This window comes from Lichenostomus cassidix, chromosome 10 (genome assembly GCF_008360975.1).
Source record: "Lichenostomus cassidix isolate B80296 chromosome 10, HeHo_3.0, whole genome shotgun sequence".
Taxonomy (NCBI): domain Eukaryota; kingdom Metazoa; phylum Chordata; class Aves; order Passeriformes; family Meliphagidae; genus Lichenostomus; species Lichenostomus cassidix.
This window is the reverse complement of record NC_139491.1, coordinates 12,607,674-12,627,710: the sequence shown is the minus strand read 5'-3', so window position 1 is coordinate 12,627,710 and position 20,037 is coordinate 12,607,674.

Sequence of the window (20,037 nt, the reverse complement as noted above, 5' to 3'; positions counted from 1 at the left end):
ATGGTAGTTCTTGAGGACCTCTGGCTAGCGAAGAAATTTTAGGAGGAGGAAAAGCAATCTGAAATTTTATTAATTACTCAAGTTGTACAGAATACAAATATTAAAAGTGCAGACAATGGGAAGCCTAGGGATTTCAGAATAAGAATTCAGACGGTTATGCCTATGAGAGAGTTTTAATTTGGATGGGTTATACTTTTGAAATTAAAACCTAGAAGATTAGTCCATGGAGCTAAATGACTGTTGTGGCTTTAACCCCAGCCAGCAACTAAACCCCAGGCAGCTGATCACTCTCTCCCCCATTGAGGAGTGGGATTGGGAGAGAGACCTGAAGTGTAGAAGTTAGAAAAATCACAGGTTCAGATAAAGTATAATAGGGAATGGAAAAGCTGTGCACACAAGCAAAGCAAAACAAGGAATTATTTCACTCCTTCTCAGGATCAGGCAGGTGTTCAGCCCTCCCCAGGAGCGCAGAGCACTGTCACATGCAATGGTGCTGTGTCTCCTCCCAGCCTCCTGTGCACCCTCAGCCCTCTCCAGCGTGGCCCTGTGAAAAGCAGGAGAGGCCTTGGCTCTGTGTGAGCTCTGCTCAGCAATAGCAAAAACATCTCTGTATCATCTGCCCTGTGTTCAGCACAAACCCAGAGCACAGCCCATACCAGCCCCTGGGAAGAACATTAACGGTACCCCAGTCAAACCCAGCACAACTACAGACTAAAATCCTAGGCAGTGTGTATTTTGTGGATGTCATGACCTCAGTGGCTTTGGGTTTACTCTACAAATCTGCTGTTATTGCTCCTTGCTGCTTGGTTGTGTAGGCACAGCCAAAGCTGGGGCTAAGGTTTCATCAAATCTGGTATGAAATTGAAACCATGATATGCCATGAGCACTGTTGCCATCCAGAGATGCTCTCCCACAGAAAACCTTGTATTAATGAAGAATGTTATTAAGATACCAGGGCATGTTTTACAGCAGTAAGAGTTGATACCTGTTGGCTGTTGTCAGATTTGATGAGGAAGAAGGGTGTATGGCAATTGTGTGAGGAAGAACAAGTATTTTTAGGCTTCTTTGTGCTTTTCATGTAGCACTTATATATCATGGGTGGCTCTCAGCAGAATCATTGGAAGCCACCTGAGATGCTATAATTTGTTTATTCTTGCATTATAATCAACAGAGTTTTGCTCAATATATGAGATCCCTCATGTAATCCAATGTGGTTCAGAGTTGATAGGGTTCACTTTGCTCCTTGAGTAGAGTTGGACCTTTGGTGTAAACCTCTGTAAATATTTAAAATCTGACATTCATCCCTGATGGATAAAGGACAATGCAACCAAGGACAGGGGGGCATGGATTAGACTATATACTAAATAATGCAGCCTGGTAAAGATAAAAGCTGGCCAAGAGACACTGCAGCAAATAACAATTCCCTTCTAGAGGAAGGTGAAGCATAAAAGCTGGTGCTATTGCAGCTTCTGTGATAAAGGTATGAGCAGGTGGTAGGGATCTGTTCTTTTAGAAGAGAAGAAATTTAGAGGTCAACAGAATTTGTAATATTGATTTGTATAATATATTTATGTAATTAACCTGAGTAGAATTGCTTTATATTAAATATATTATAGTAAATCAATATAGATTACACGTATTTGCTTAATTAAACTTAGTCAATCTTAATTCAAGGCTACAGCATTTTGTGGTTTTGGTTAGTAATACCAAATAGATATTTTTTCTTTAAAATGAAGATACTGCATAATCTGGAGACTAAGGTGCCTAGAATGAATGTTAATTACAATTTTTGAAGTTAATGGTTCATGATGGATGGAGTATTAAGCGTTCATGTTTATATGAATTCTACCCTCTTCTATGAAGAAATAAGTTAATATTATTTTTTTCCGCAAAGAATCATTACTGTTAACATAATTTGAGCCACATTCACTTTTGTTAATTTTCTTCTCCATTATGATTTGTGGGAGAACATCTTCATACTCTTTCCCAGTAATATCTTGGGTATGGTTAGGAATATGACAGAAAAAATATTACATTCAATGTACAACTGGTGCAACTCAAGTATTTAGGCTTTTTGTGTAGCCGAGATAAACTGATTTACTACTTTGATTCATGTCATGTGGGATTACATGGTATCTTCATTAAAGATGTAATTATTTGTTTATGTAACTTCTTGAGAATGCCCAACTTTTTGGCCAGTACTGTTGACATTCCTGCATTTGAGAGCAATCAAATTAGAAAATTGGTAGGAATCTACCCCTAATTTGTCTGGTATTGGTTCAGATTAAGGCACTGTACCCAGTAGTTACTAAAACCCATCTCTTGGAAGTTAGGAATGAGGGCATTTCAGAAATTTTAACTACTTTTAGGTGGAGTAGCTCAAGTATAGATTTTAGCATGGTTTTACGAATAGGAACTGTCACTTTTACCACCAACAGTGATAGCCTTTTGGTATCTCTTTTCACTGTTTACTGAAAATACAGGGAGGTGTAAAATATCGTTAGTATATCATCTACAACCTCCTCCATCTGTGAGTGCACTGCCTCAGTCTCATTCTCCATCTGTCCCTCGTTCCATCATATGGTTGGTTCAGTAAAACCTATGGTTGTTTTCTTTGGAAGAATCCCAAACAGAAACTGAGTGAACACAACAGAGTGATAACAAGCATATTGCTACTATTTTAATGTTCCTAATTTTAACTCTAGTGATTTAGATTTTAATAATTCTAAGTCAAATCCTAAATATAAATTTGGTTTGGTTGGATTTTTTCCAGGGCTCTTAAATATTCTTTAAGAATATTCTTTAATAATCTGTAAAAAGGCACAATGGATCATTGATGCTTCATGATCCACAATGCTTCATGTTCTTGATTGCTTTGAATCTAAACCAACTGGCAATACCACTTAATTTTAAAAATAGTGGGGATCATGTGTTCTATAGCAAAGTATGAACAAATAACACTTTAAGATTTAATCATTATGTTTTAATGTAACATGGTTTTCTGTAGATATGGAATGTTTATCCATGACAGGAACTTTAATGTTGTTGTCTCTAGAAAAACCTCAAACCTTGGGGTCACTTATTCATGAGGAATTCTGCACATGATTCTAGTCTCTCTCCTTGTTTGACCTTGTTATTTGTGTGTGTATTTCCACTGAAATATGGGACCACTGATAACTGGAGACTCATTTAACATTCAAGTTAATAACAAATATTTATGGACATGAATATATTCACTGATCACATTTCAGGGACCAAGTTAGTCTACAGATTATTTTAGGGTACTAAACAGAATTGCTTTTAAAATCTGAAATCCAATTCATAAAGTTGTAGAAAGATAGAAATGTGTAGGACTTTCCCTTCTGGACTTAGAGTTATAATCTACAGTTTTTTGTCTAGAATTGGTATATCATGGAGAAATACTTTTATGCTTTTTAAAGTTTTTTATAGAGACCATTATAATATGCTGTTTGATATAATCAGATTAGCAAAGTCCAGTAGCTTTGTTCTTCAACTGTGTTTCTGCCTCTGTGGTCACTTCTTTCCCCTGTGCCCTGTCCTTGTTAACATAGCTCAGTGGATCACTGTCATCTTCAATGGATGCCTGCCAAGGTTTCAGCTCAGCCACTGGCTGGTAATCTTGGCTATAAATATACCTCCTCTCTTCAGATGAGCTCATAATAAATGGGGGAAATCATTATTTCACAAAAATCTGAAACTTTAGCATGGATGTTGTGTGTTAGGTATCTAGAAACATAAAATCCCACTTCGAAAAAAACACATCTGAAGAGCTGCTCCATGCAAACCTTGTAAAGATTATTCTGCAAGTTGCTGGTGAGTAACTGCCGGTGCTTCTGTGCTATGGATGAATGTTTAGAGAGGCTGACTGTGGTGTGTTGTTATTTGCAAGTCTAGCACAACAAAGCCTCAGCCTCGACCTGTAGGTGCTGTCTCTCAGTGGTGAGTAGCAGGGATATGTAGGTGTCAACAGATGGTGCTTACAGGAAGTCTTCAAGCAGGATTTTTCCTTAGCCCACGAGCATATGTTCAGTCTTGGGAAGGCATGCTGTGCTGCTGTAAGTGTTGGTTATGCAAGTCTCACTGTAGTGACAAGTCTTTTGGAGAGGGACTATGAGAGCAGCAGGAGAATTTGCTCTCTACCCAGGGCTCTGATTAAATCCAATTCTTGAGGCAGAGCTGCTCTTTGAGCACTGCCCACTGCTGTTGGACTTGTTATTGAAGGAAGAGATCACCCAGGGGCAATTTGGTAATTTTTGTGCTAAGTCTAGAGCTGACATCCTGCATCAATAGAACAAGTTACACTTTAATTACACCCAGACTTGACGTCACTGGCTTCTCTTCCGCTAAGAAACAGACTTGCAAGGCACCAGACATCTGCCATCATTCACAAGAGCAGTGTCAGAATGAGTGCTACTTATTTCCCTTATTATTTCCCTTAAGAAAGGGAAACAAGGAAAAAATATTTTGCAATAACCTTGTGTATGCTATTTCATTCTAATGATCTGTTTGGCAAGTTTGATGGGCTCTATGTTTACTGAGGAAGAAAGCAAAGAAAAATTAAGCAACTGGATATATGTGTGTTCTAGCAAGCAAATTTAATTTCCTCATTAGCCATACGGTATGGCTTGACAATACAGATAAATACAGCTCTTGGTTAAGAGGTATAGGTGTATTAGTGAAGGATGAAAACCTGTTCTGATGTTTAAAGTACATGGAAATCCTGCTCTGGGTTCACCTGTGCTTGTGCAGCCTAACGATCCTTTTGTTAGTCCCTGAGCCAGGGACTGGATCAGGAAATTACCCTGGAAAGAAAGAAGGTTATTGCAGGAGAAAGACAGGATAAGTGGATGAAGTGTGTGTGTGTCTATACACCCCCTGCTTTTCTTTTCTTCATTTATTCTGAGCAATACTAGTTTATGAATTTTGCCTGCACTTGTCTGCTTATTCAACCTTATGTCACATCCTTGTTTGTGCTAATACAGCAAACTAATTGAGGTTAAAAATAACCTCTATCTGGAGCACATACTTACAGGCAGAAACCACTGAGAAAAGAGTGAGAGCATCCAAATTTGTCTAGCTCCTCAGGCTAAATTCCAAAGTTTGCAGAAGAATAAAGCTCAGGAAGGAAATCTTGGGAAGGTGGTAACAGGTCTCTGGGGAAATGAAGTAAATGTTCACAGGTGCTGTGAGAGAAGAGTTTGACCGGGGGATCTTGTAATTCAGTATTGTGTGAATTGAGAGAAAAACATTAATTCATCAATATTAATATGCTGAAAACAGTATTTGGGGATTTTTTTTAACACAGCAGTGTTCCTTTCACCCAAGGAGTCTTTTTGGTGATGATTCTAGAGAGCTCCAGAACAGGCAGCCATCAGTAGTAAATATTTCACAAACTGATGAAGCAGTATTTACTGAAGCTGGTGGAGTAACTGCTTCTTAGTGATACTTTGGACTTCTTTTTTTTAACCATAGTCTTGGAAGAGCTATTTAAATATTGTTTGTTTGAGCATATATTACCTTGTTATACAGTTTAGGTGTATGAACAAATGAAATAATTTTGGGTATGGTAGTTGGCACAAAGTTACATGTACAGCTATGATTAACTCTGCCTCTGCTGAGTTACTATACTGAATATTGCTCTGGTTCTTCTTGGGTTTTCAATATCCAGCTTTGTGTTGGCTGTATCTAGACATCTGCTGTATCTAGAGCAAATGTTGTAACGTTAAATTGAATAGATTGCATAATCATTAACATGTAAGTTCTGTTTGTCAGAAATATTTAGTTTTATTCTTCCCTCTGTACCCTTGAAACAGACTTTGGAGAGGAGTTGGGATCAAGAGGTTTCAGGATATTGAGTTTACCTCTTCTCTTTCTGTAGATGTTGATGGTGAATTTTGCAATTTTTTTTGTATCTTTCCAGGAAGTATGTGAAGTTTGTCTGCACATTTTATCTTTTGAAATGTCCATTAGTCAGATGAACTGCTCTGTTTATAGGCAAGGGGAAGTTCAAACAAAGGTATATTTTGGGGAAAAAAAAAAAAGAAAACTGCTGCTTCTGACATATATATGCCTTCAGGATACATAGTGTACTTAAATAGTTATACGCCACACTTCTTATATTTCAGCTCCTGTTTATTTATATCAACATATTTGGATGATCCAAAATGTGTTCATTTTTATAATAGCCAATCAGCATGCAGGAGAAGAAAACTATGCAACTTGGGAATTGCTTATCAGCTGTATAATGAAGATGAATGACTTGCTAAATCTTATCTGATTATGCAAAAGTAGCTTTTTATGATAGCAATGACTTTGCTTTGCAGTTTGCAGAAAGCTGGGCATCATGAAAGTGATTAATCATGTAAAATTAGATGAAAAGGATGGAGAAAAGAAAAAAAAAAGATGCTGTGTATTCTGTGCCTTTTCCAAGCAGGTGGCATTACCTGATGCTTAAAATCTTGTTCTTTGTGGGCAAACTTAAAGAATATCAAATGGTAGTGAAATTCCTCAATTGTGGTGAGCCTAATTAAGAACTGATTCTGTTAATGTGACTTCTAGAACAACTAATATAATCTCTAGTGACAAATATTTGCCAGGATTGGTTAGATCATAAATTGAATGTTATAAAGTACAAACAGAAGGATAGTCCTGAACTCCTGGTCTTTGACTTCCCTGTGGGATCTAATTATAATGCAAATTTGTTGATGTTATCTTTAATTACAGACTCCTTCATCCAGAAGAATCCAGATTTATTTGTCTTGACTCAGAGGTTCAGGCCTTGGGATTGCTTCTGTGTTTGATGGTTGTTTTTTTTTTTTAAATTTTTTTTCCCCTGTTCTGTGTATGCTCTCTTATTTACAATTGGAAAATGCACAATAAAAGTTTTTGTGCAAGTTTCGATTGTCCTTGAAATCTAGACATTGTAATGAAAAGTCTCAAAAGGCGCAGGATGGCTCATCATGCTGTGTTCCTGAGCCACTGTTTCATCAAGGAAAATCACAAACCTTGGATGATTTGCAGGTGTCTTTTCTTGGGAGATTTTCAGATTGATGCAGTTCAGAAATCCTCCTTCTGCAAAGGAATGTTCTATTACCACAGCAAATTCAGTCTGTGGAGGATAAGGATTGTTTATTGTCACAGCAGTAAGTGACAAATTGTCTGTACAGTAAATGACTGGAGCTGGTTTTTTAGGGCTTAAAAGAGAGAACTGCATCAGAAAGTGAGGGGAAACTGAGTCAGATGATATGAGTGTCCTCTGTTCATCCCCAGACTTTCTGTGAAAATTAGGGCAATTATACAGCAATGAATGGTAATGAAAGCAAATTGTGTTATTGTTCAGCATCATAAAAACCCAAACCTAAACACTGATTGTGAGTGTTTTTCCATTTATGTGCTAGCATATAGCTTGCTTTTTGCAGGGGTTTTGTGTTGCAACACAGCAATATTTTCTGCATATTACTTTTGTCACCAGCACTACAGCTGATCTCCTCAGTGGTGTCCAAGTCCATCATCTCTGCATTATTGCCTTGTTTATAACTGCACAGTATTTGCACTGTGCTGCAGAGAAGTATGTCCTAATTTTCCTGAGATAGAGGCTGCTTGAGGACAGGAAGCTGAGGCAGTGACTGCACATTCAATTTCTGGTGGTTGACTGAATCTAGAAGCATTGTGCAACATTTCAGGGCCATTCTGAAGTGGAATGGGACTGGTTATGAAAGACAAGACTGGATTGTGTGGGTTTACAATGGATATGAGTGGCTCATTGAAAGCAAGATACCCACACTTTCTCTCCTCAATCACACAGTCTCTTCTTTTCCCTGCTAGGAACTCCACAACAGCATTCACAGTGAAGCATTTGTAATGTGAAATTGCAGTCTCAGAATGTGTTTTAATCTCAGGACTGAAATTCATTTTCTTTTCTTGTGGGAAACTTCAGCAACGCACAGGGAGGCAATCAAGGACAGGCAGCTGAAAAATATCTTGAAATTGGTTCAATCAGTCAAAGATCACTGCTTTGAAACCTATAGGAGAACCTTTCATCTTCAGGTGGTTTAATTACTTGAATTCAGCTTTCCATTGTCTTTCAAACGACATTGTTGTAGGCAGAATGTGACCTTGGCTTCTGGCAGCAATTAGAGTGCCCCATCTCAAGGGTGCTGCCAGCTTTCCTGATGATAACCAGTACTGAACACACTGGTTTTGACTTAGCCTGTGGAGTTGTTCCCTGATAAATGCATTTACCTTCCAGGGTCATGGGGACTGAAACTCTATCAGTGGCACATTCAATAGGGAAGCAACATCTCTTGAGTCTGTGGAAAGACAAAGTATAAAGCTCCATTAGCACAGTTTCCAAAATGCTGTCCCTGACAGGTGGCTGCTGCAGTCCAGGCTGGAAAGTCACCTTTGTCTTTTGCCATCAGTGTGAAGCAGATATAATTCCCTGTTGCTTTGGCCCAGAACAGTTATCCATACTAGCACAGTTATCCAGTACCAGAAGAGTACTGGGTAAAAGGTGTAGAAATTTCAGTGATTCTCTTACACCTTTTCCATACTGCTTTTAGAGTTTAGAACACAGAAGAATCAGGTCTTTGATAAGTTTGGAATGTCTAGAAATGGTCACACAGGGTGTCAGTGGTCCAGCAATTAGGAAAGGAGTTTGTGATGGCAGGCTTGTAATTTTGTTGTAGGAAGCCTGAATCAGAGAGTTGATTTCTTATATGCTCCCAAATTCAGTGCCAGATACTGATCCACCTTTTTGGATCAATTTTTTTGTCTATAAATAGCTGTTCTCTCTAAAGCTTCTACTATGAGGGGACTGACTTTGCAGTAGTTCTCCTCAATGCTTTTAGTACTTCATAAAGGCATCCTTCATTGTGTGGTTTTAATTAAACACCCTTCATTGCACCCTCAGTCAGTCAATAGAAGAAAAAGATGAGTTTTTTGGAAAAGAAAATGTCTATTCTTACCAGTATCTTCCTTCTGTCTTCCACTTGATGAACGAATCAGTATCTTTGATTTCAAAAAAATTGCCTGAATTTCATCAGTGTTTAGTTTCTTATCTTCAAAAATGTTTATTTAGGGAAATTTTTTATTGGAGTGAGGAGCTTAAAGGCAGACAAATGAAATACAAATGAAGGTTAATGAAAAAGTTTCAATTAAGTATCACTAGCAGTAATTAAAGCCCTGTATAGTACAAAAATTTTATCTGTATGATCTTTTCCCTCACCAGATGGAGAGAGTAACATCCACTCTCAACCTTCACTGAGCAATTGTTGTGAACATTGAGTATCTGAGCACAGGAGCTTCTCTGTGCTCCTCAGAGATTTGCCATGCAGTTTCAGAACATCCTCTCAGTGGTGTACAAATGTTTAAGCTCCTCAGGTGGTATTTTTTCAGTTTGATTGCAACCTGGAAACTTGATCTATCAATGTCATTTCCTTTTCACATTTACCTGTTACAGTTGCAAAAATTCCAAGATTAGTGTCTTGATTCTGAATATGTGTGTGTTTTTAATGTGTATTTCTCAGTGAAATCTGTTCTGGGAAGCAGGAATTCAGAGCATGCCTGCAAAATAGCACTTCATATATTCCTGCTTTATACTTGGAAATGCAAAATCCACCCATTGATCTCAAGCTCATTGGAGGGGAAATTGTGTCAGCAGTGGTGAGATGATTATGGATGTGTTTCCTGGTGTAGACAGGGGCTTGGTTAGCACTGCTAAACTCCAGATTCCAGCTGTTAGCAGAAGGATGGCATGTGTAATTACTTAGGAGACTGACAGTCTGTATTGCCTCATTTATGGTTTTTAAGGGTATGTAAAGTGCTTTAGCACAGCTGAGGCAGAATTTAAAACCCTTGTGAAAACATGGGAATGCTGTGTTGTTGTGATTAAAGGAAACTGATGCGTGACCTAATGGCAGCTTAGCTAAGAATAAGAAATGATGAACCATTTTTTTTTTTTTTTTACTAAGCTAAAATCCAACAAAAAGAGGACTTTATGGCTGGAGGCTATAGTGGTTGATGTGTGGATTAGGTAGTCTCTAAACAATTAGGAAGTAAGTGTTTGTGTTGCTGAATATTTAGAGAGGGTCAAGGAAATTATAACATGGTTTTCTATAGTAATATTAATTAAACATAATATTTACTGAAGAAAAAAATCACTAAATTTTGAACACTTTTTATTTTATATATAACTTGAAGAAGAGTTGCCCATTTGAACATTATAGGCTGATATTTTTTTCCCCTTTTGAATTAGTATTGTTAGAATCTAGTAGCCAACTTAGCAAATATCTATATATGACTATGTGATATATGTTAAAATATATTTAAAAATCAGAATTATTAAATGTCAGTCAAGGCAATGAGAGTGCTTGTGTTTTTTTCTTTTACCTTTTACACGTGTTTCTGTTAATTTTTTTCTGTTTTTCTTTTGTTTCCTAGAATGTTTTCATGAATTTCTCTTTAGCTGAGCTTGGTTTTCAGAATGTATTTTTCTGCCTGCAGGTGATGGGGATTTTGATTTTTCAAGTCCAATAGGTGTTCAGGAATGTAGCCAATTCCACCCTTTTAATTGCTTTGGGTTTCCATGCAGCAGCACAGGCTCAGCTGTTGGGAATCACCAGAGCTGCTGCCAAACTGCAGCAGCAGCTGTGAGTGCAGGAGAGGCTTCAGCCAAGAATGGAATCTGACACTTGTCACCTTCCTTCCAATCAAAGGAGATTTGTCAGATTTATGATTCATATCTGGTAGGAGAGCACTCAGTGTGTTTCTGACTCTTGATAATTAATGAGTTTGTGAGGAAGAGCTGTAATACAGACACATTCAAATCAGAGCTCTGTTTTTTTCAGAAATTCTCATTTTCAGGTAGGGGCAGAATTACTGAAGGGTTAGTCTTGAGCATATCTTGGAAGAGTATCCCTAAATAATTATTCTGAATTATTATTCAGAAAAGAAATTGAGGTGTAGTCAAGTTCTTAAAGCTAGCTATGTACTAAATAATTAAATACAGTTGGAAATAGGATATCTTTAATGAATGTATTTTGGATATAACTTTGCTGACAAGCTTCAAATTGAACTTTCTTCCATTTTTGTCTATTTTCTTTCTCAAGTCCTTGGATTGACTGCTAGTTAAAATTTGTTTATTTCTTGTCCAAGCTTTTAATCTAAAATAACTGTACCCAGATACCACATTACACATGCAGCCTGCTTCTAATGGACTTGATCCACTCTGTGTAAAGACAAGTTATGTTTCAAATATATTTTGTGAAAAAGCCAAACTACCTGAATAGTAGTAATGTCAGTTTTTCAAGTGTAAAAGTTTACTTCTTTGGTAGTTAAAGCTAGAGCTCAGCTGCACCTCATTTTTGAGAAGGTTTTTTTGTGCTGTGTAATTCTTGCCAGCTGACAGAATAACCTTGGATGAGTGCAGCCTTTGCTTCTTTTTCATACATATTTATTCTGCTACCCTAGGATCATCCAATGGGAATTCATTACTTCAGCAGTGATTGAAGAAATCTTATTTTTAATCTAATTTTCTGTGAAGTTTAATTTATGACATAAGAGCACCTCCTGGGTAATAACTAAAAATAATATATTTTTAATGAAAAGAATTGCCTTGAGTTCTCACTGTCCAGTAGACTTGCCTCCTGCTCTCCAAAAATCACAGCTCATCTTTGCCATATAATGTTTAATATTTCATTATAATTTAATTACTGGACAAATTCAATATTAACAATAAAAATTGTCTTGGTTGAACTTAAGGGCTTTCAGAGTTATAGTGGAGATTGGTTTCCAGTTGGCTCTCTTACATTAAGAAACACAAAATTGGTTTGGGAAGAGCTTAGGTTACTAAGACTTGCAGGCTCTATCTTTTCAGTTTGAACACTGACACATTTATCAAACAGCTCTATGATTGTGTGTGTGGCTTGTAAAAATGCTCAGTGATATTTCCAAGTGACCCTTATTTTTCTGCATTTTATGTTCCCAAACATTTTTTAGCAGCATCATAGTTACAGTTTGCGTTGACCACATGGCAGTGAGAAGAAACCCCCTCAGCTTGTGGGTTAGTTAGTCAGAATAATCAGGAAAAAGAATTGTGAAGCTCATAACCTGCAGATGGGTGATGGGTTGGCATTCAGGAGTCTGGCCCTGATCCTTGTTCTGGCATGGCTGTACTGGCACCACTCTCTGCTTCTGTTTCCCCTTATTCTACTGTGCCTGAATCCCTTTTCAATGGAAATATCTACTTCTGATTACAATTTTAGAAATGATAGCTGGCCTACTCTAATTATATCTGTATCAGATATTTGATTTGTTGTTCTATATGTTAAATGCTAAAATAAATAAACAATCCCCCCTGAAACATCCTCAAATCAAAAGCTCTAAGAAGTTGTATACTAAACCACAAGTATAAGCAAATAATTCTTTCTTCCCTGTTTTTTTTCTTTTTTTCCTGGAGGAAAGTAGTCTACACAGTTGTCTGCAACTTAATTTAAAATTCGGTATAATCATAGATCAGACAGCATGTTAAAACTGAATTAAAATCTTGGCAGCTTTTAAATTTGGATGCCAATTTGCACTTGTAGCTTAATGAATTTAAATAGCTCCTTGAATTTTGGAGAGTATTCAGCCTTTTGGGGTAATTGAATATTTTCTTTTTGATACCCAGTGATGGCAAATATAGAAGTATTAGAATTTGGTCAAATTAAGTAACCTCTGAAAATGACCTAAAACCTGATTGGTATTTTTTAATTATTCCATATTTTTTTGGTGAATTTTCTTGTATGTAGGGAATAGCTCCTTGTTCCTATGGTATCATGAGATTTCATTTTTGCTGAGTGCTGTTCCAGCTAGATGCCTTCAAACCAGCCAGAGAATCCTTGCAGAGCTGTGTAACTCTAGAATTTCTAGGTGAAGTGTATATCAAAAGCTTAAAAGCCACTGTGGCATCTGCAAAGATTGACGTTTTAAAAGTACATTTTGATGTATCAAATGTAAGTAATTCTTTAATGTCTTAGTGAAGCTGTGCACTAATTAGGTACTTGTAATCTTGATATTCACAGTTTAGCACAAAACATTGCTAATTGTCTTGCAGGAATTATTGATGGTGATGGTGCATGCAACATTGTCTAGTTCCTAGGAGTAGTTCCTGCATTTTTAGCTGGGAAAGAGCCTAAAATTATTAAGTTACATCTATCAAGAAAAGGTCATCTCTCTCCACGTTGCGTGAGAAAAGTTCAAATACTTATAGATGATGTGATAAATTTTTCATATGGAATAAAAAATTACTTTCAGAAAACATGAAGGATGACTGCTTTTAATGGTGAAAACTCAGGTAAAAATGCTGTTAGTACATTTCTGATTAATAGTGAAAAGAAAGAGATGAACTGAACATATATGAACTGAATCAACATAAAAGTCAGTTAAAAATTAATTTACATAGCTTTAAACAATGCTAAGGCCTGATTTCTGCTATTGTTTCTTATCAGTGGTTATATTGTGGTCAAAGCTCAGGCAGCTTTGCCATTTGATAGCAAAGCAATTTTTATTGATGATAATTGTCTGTTTATATGGCATCACAGCTTTCTCTCAGCAAAGAGGTGCTGGGTAAAAGTGGCAGTTGTAGAAGGTTCTGGGCTGAGACAGAGAGCTTCAGATTTTGCTTTTCTAATTAATTTGTCTGTTCAGTTGTGTGGTTTCTCTGGATTTTTGGTTTTTTCCCCATTAGGAGCTGTCTCTGAGCCCCCAGGTTGAGCTGTACATTTAAGGTCCACTTGAGCAGTCTGTGCTAAGTGCTCCCAAGTGCCTCATGTTTTGTTCTCATTGTAATGAGAAGCCCTGAAGTTATATTTATTACATTTACCTGTTGCTGATATCACACAGAAAGGACTAACAGGATTTTGATTTAAGGTGTTTGTTAGTTGCATATTATGGTTGTAGTCAGTTGAAGAACTTTCGATCTCCAAAAGGTTGTGGGTTTTTTATTAGTTTGGATATATATATTGGATACATAGGTTAAGGAGCATTATGAAATATTCTTCAGTGGTGAATTTCAAATTGTGAATTAATGATTTGTTTGCTTCTGAATATTGACACCTTCACTACAGTAAACATGGATTTACTTTTCATACTGATATCTCGCTCTAGAAATTTCAATGAGTCGACTTATTCACAGGCCTTTTTACTTACTATCAGCAATTATCCGAGGGCAGGTTTGCTTGAAAAGTTGATTTGAAGTCTTCCTACTTGGTCAATAAAGCAATTGAAGTGTATCAAATGGTAAACACCAATAACTGTAGACAGAGATAGTGACAATACCCCATGCTGTGCCTTGTGTAAAAAACAAGGTGCAATGCTTGGAACATAAATATGGAATCTAAGGCTTCCTGAATTTCAGTTCTGATTGCTGTCACTTGCCCTTTATAATTTAAACAAAAAATTTAATCTTACTCCCTCAGTTTTGCTGTGTGTGAATAATGGGATGTTGCTTGCCTCAGAAGAATATGGTTGTGGATAATTCACCTAAGCCCCAAACATTATGTAAGCAGTGCCCCTGCAGTCTCTAACAGGACTTTTCACTCACTGTTTGCTTTCACCTCTGACTGGACAGAGTCAACTCTCCTGAATGGTTTCGGGGGGTGTGTGAAGGTCCCTGCAATTTAGCTTATTTTTATGGTATTATGGTGTTGTCTGACTACAGATTTACATTAAAAGTTGCTGTGCTGTGTTTGTTACTGATGAATTCAGAAGTCATTTTTAATTTCTACAGAAGTGTTCTGACAGCAAAGCTTTTATGAGCTTGGGGTGTGGGCAGAAAGAAAGGGAAAAGTCCTCTTGCATTTCTTGCCTATTATTTATTGGCTAAAGAAATACCAAAAATGTTCTTATAATGGAATTTCAAAGTGAATCTAAACTTTATTCTTCCTGCTGTAAGTCCTTTCCAAGATGGTCTGAAGAGGTTTTTTTGGTTTTTTGTTTCTTTCTTGTGGTTAGTCACAGTCACCTTGGTATATAGATGTGTGCTAATTATCCTCCATCAGTCTCTTTAAATAATTTACAGTGTAAGAGTCTCAAAGGACACTCTAGGTGGCAGGTCTGATTTAGAATAGCACAGTCTTTGTCACACAGGCCCTTTTTTTTCAACTCTGCCTTTCCTGCTCTGTTTTATTGCAATGTCTCTTGTTTTGGCTTCTAAGCATCTCCTTTTTTCTGTGATATTTTATGTAACACTGTCATTCAGATACAAGCTGCTACTGTAAATAATGATACTGTTCCAGACTTTTCTCCTCTGTGCTCATTTTGCACTCTGCACAAAAGCAGATGTTATTCTCTAAATATTCCAGTTAACTGTGTTTGTTTCCATTAGCAATGTCTGATGTGGTGGATTTTAAACCTGGTCTGTGTTTCAATGAGCTGATTCTAGGCATTGCAGTCAGCCAGAGAGCAGACAGGACTCTTTTAGCTGGCACCAGCCTCCATGGCAGACTTGGAGCATTCAACAAAGATTTAACTCCTTCTCACACAGTATTTAGCCAGCCAGTCTAAATAACAGCATTGGCCAAAATTGCAAGCTGTTTATAAGAATTTTTATATTTATTTATTATTTCTATTACTTTAAAGCGATTCAATTAGTGCAATAAATTTGTGTATAAGCCTGTTTATTGCCTGACTGACAAGGAAGGGTATATACTAAGAATTATACCTCTTTGTTGTTTCCTTCTAATAGAAGTGCAGTAAGTTATTGTTAAATGTAAACACTATTCTTTGAATTTCTTTTTTTTTCTGCTGTGAAATTTCTCCCTGATAAAAAATGAAATTCTCTACACTAAAGGGAGGCTGTACTGTAATTATATGGACTACTGAACATCCTAGCTCATATTTGGTGAGAGTTAAGTTCACTGCTGCTACTGACTCCATCTCACTGTGGTAGCTACTGCAATGCTTTGTCTCCAATGCTGAGTTGGGGAGAGTGAGGGGCTTGACCTGATTTCAGAGTGGTCATTGTGCTGAGGAGGCTCAGTCTGGCACGAGAGTTCCTTTGCAAATTACACAAGAAAAGCAGACTGTGTTTTAAGGGCATATTGATGTATTATTGTCTCCTGGGTGCAAATTCACATGTTGATATATTGCTGCATCATTAGATCCAAATTGCTGTTGTTTCTCAAGCTCCTCAAGAGAATATGCCACCTAGTTAATGTTGTGTCTTGGATATGTATTATTCAGGGAAATAATATCTGCAGGCTCTGTAGCTTGAACTTGGTTATGGTGGTCTCCAGCCTGGGAATATGTTTATCTTTTTGTAACAGAGGATAGTGACAATGCAGAGCACATTTACTCAGACTCCACTTAGTACAGAAAGATAGGGAAGACTCTCTCAGGGATCAAATTCTGTATTGTACCTCTACTGAAATCACAATTGACAGAAGTAACTCTTGAGCTGGACTAGAACATGACAAAAATACAGACAGATCTACTTTTCTGTGTCATATTGGTATCACACAGCATTTTCTGGCTCTGCTATGAGTTAAGGAAGGCAATCTGAATCCACACTGCCTGTCAGCCCTCTTCCACATCCATTCCTCTTTTTTTTTTTTTGCTCTCCATCTTTTCCTCTGAGTATCTTCCCATACAGTCCAGCTATTTTGGGTATCCAATTTACTTGTATAGTGCTTTTTATGTACGACTGCTGTGTAATGCCTATAAACACTGGGTGGTTTCCACGGACAAAGCCCTGCCACGTGTTGTAAGCTAAAATCAAGCTAGCAGGCATTTTACAGGGACTGTTATCTAGAGGAGGGGAATGTATTCACTGTGCTGTAGTTTTCCATTAGTGCTCTACTGTCCAGTGCATATTTTTGCAATTCCTTTTCAGTTTTTGATTCTGCTAGTCAGTAACTGACATTTGTTTTCTCACTGTCATGACCTCAGGCCTGGAGGCTTAACTCACATTGCAGTCAGTGCCATCACTGGCAAGAAAAATCCTCCTGCTTAAATGGGTAAATATGTTGAGAAAAGAAATGTGCAGGCCCTCTTGGGCTTGAATGGAATACAAGTGAGAGCTGCCTCAGTAACTGTCAGCAGCTCCATGTATCTTGGACAAGTGAAAGTGGAGATCTCTGAATTTTGCCTGAGTATGGTCTGTTCCAACTCCAGTGATGTCACTTGTGCTTACCCCAAAGTAGGTTTGTTTTTTCCTTTATGCATGTGGTCAAACAACAGGATTTGTCCAGTTTACAGACCAGAGCTGGGGACAGCTCAGGAAGCTGTTCTGTGGCCTGAGCTGCTCTCTACTTTGTCCTGTTTGCCTGGAACTCCTACTACTGTTACAAAAAACTAGGGAAATAGGTGTTATGTGAGACCCCAAGGCAATGCAGGTTGGATCCTGGGACTCTACTGTAATATGTAGGGAAAACAGAAAAATATTAAACAGCAGACATCACTTCTTTGGATTAACTTTTCTGATTATCATGTATTTGTTTAGTTTAAAATTAATCCATGATGTTTTAATGGCTTTTACTACAAAGTAAAAGTACACCCACTTGTTATATCATTCTGCAGTGATTAATTCATTTTGCTAAATTGAGAGTGAAGGCTTTCTGCTGTAATTGCTGGAGTCTTTGAAATCTGAATCTGAATTCTTACAATGAAATGGTCATAGGCTGAGTCATTTAGGAACAGTTTGTGTAGGTAAGCTGATTGTCAGCTACAGAATCTGTTTGAAAAGATAGTGTTGTTCACTTGCTTCCCTGTTGGGTTCATCTTCAAATTAGATTTTGTAGATTCATCACTTATGAAAGGCATTTATACTCTGTAGTGTGTGCATGCATTCATTCAGTGCAGAACACCCAAAAGAAACAAGAATTCTCCAGACACAAACTTTAATTTTTCTATATCTTAGCAAATACTTACAGTTAGATGTTTTTAGAATATTCCAGTTCTGCTTATTAGTCTTAGTCTAGTGTTTGTATCCCATGCCTTGATTATAATTTCTAAAATAATTTAGAATTTATCTCCTGAAGATTGTTTTCTATGAATTTTTCATAGTATAAGTCAATCATGTAAATCTGGTGCCAAAATGCAAAGTCATATGAAAATACCATCAAAATAAGCATGTGCAAACAACTGAATGCTTTCCAACACTTGCCCAGCTGTATTTTACAAATAACATTGAATCCATTTATGTTAATTTTATGTCTGCTAGCTAAATTTAATTTAATACAATAACTTAATATTCTCCCCATATTTGTTCAGGTCTTTAGATTTCAAGGGATTTGTGAGAAATGCATATTTAATTCAGACTAATACAGTAATGGTAAATTACTATTCCGTTTTCAGTATTTATCTACAAATTTGATTTCTACAGTCACTAGCATGAGAATATCAATGGAAACTAGTAGAACTGAGGAAAAACCAAGAAAATTATTGGTTTATTATTTCTGTTCTGTAAGCTTCTAAGTAAATCACTAGAGTCATGCCTACCTAAGCCTAAGGATGGCATTTGCCCATGCTGGGAATTCTTTATGAAAAGTCTCTGATTCTTCCAGGGTACTGACAAAGTTCTTTGAAAAATGTTTCATATTTTGTTGCTGGGACTGGTTGAGCCTCCCAGTGATGTTTGAACACCCATGAATTGATTACTTTGATGAAATTTAAGTCTCCAGAAGAAATAAAGTGTATGAATAATTATGCACATCTAGTTGCACCTCATAGATGTTTCCTTTGGTACTTTGGCAATTTCCTGGGCTCAGTGTCCATCTGAAAAGGAAAGCCCAGTTTCAGTAGTGTGTTCTTAATTCAGGTGTCATCTCAATGTGGCATTAGAGAAAAAAAAATAGATAAATGTTTGAGATCTCAGAATGGCTGCTAGTTTTAACTTCTTATATTTGTCTTTAATTCATGCATTACTATTTCCCTTCTTTTGTCAGATGTTAGCTACAAAACGCTTTGAGGAAAATTTCAGTTTCTATATTTGGCTCTTACATTTTCATCCTAAAAAGCAAAATAAAAAGGGTAAAAATCTTTCTCGGTCTTTATTGAACAGTTTTATATAAATCTGTCAGTTCTGAGTATACAGGTTAACTTGAAGAGCTGTCATATGACAAACTTCTCTAAATGCATTTACTCTTTTCAGGTACATATCAAATAGTTTCCATGTAGTAACTTTTCCTTGGAGAATGGAAAATTTGTTCTCAAACTAATCTTGCTGTGCTCTGCTGTCTTTTCTTCTCCTTTATTTCCCTAAGTGTATTACGTGTATATTTGTTATCTTAACCAACCAATACAAATGGAATTTCAATTACAGTTTTGATTACATCAGCTGTCACTGAGGAGCTGAAACTGCAGGAAAAACTGTCAGTTCACTAAGGTTAGCTCAGCTGAACTAGGAAAATTTTCTCACTAGTCGAATTTTTCAAAATGGGATATTTACTTCCCTAAAAGAGATTATAGCAGCTTTTAAAACATCACTGAAAGCACTTCCATAGCAATCATTTTGACTACGTGAAATGTGAGGTCTAACTGCTTGTGCTACACCATTGCATTTACTTTTATTTTGATTTATAGTGATTAAACAGTCCTGTGGTGTAGAGTTAATGCATTTTCCTCTTATCTTCCACATGACAAATTCTGATGTATTTCTCTGTTAAAAACAGTAAGACATTGAGAAGTGTACTCTGTAAAGCTGTGGATTATAAGGGCTGGTTTTACCAGCTTGCCTGATTTCTTCTGGTGTGTGCAGCTGAGGGAGACCACTAAGAGCAGTAATTGACTTGCTTGACTGATTCAGTTGTTATTCCTTTATCCTGAATTCGGGGATAAACAGTTAAGTGGGTGGTGATTACATTATGCACTAAAATGTGTGCCATTTTACAGTAGAATAAACAGCCACAGAAAAATATGATGAAAGTGCTCCAGGTTAAAAAACAGAAGCTGTTTACTCCAACCTTTCTGGTTTAATTCACAGAGCCACAAATAGATTGTGGAATTCTTTTTGCATTTTTTTCACAATAGCATTCTGTA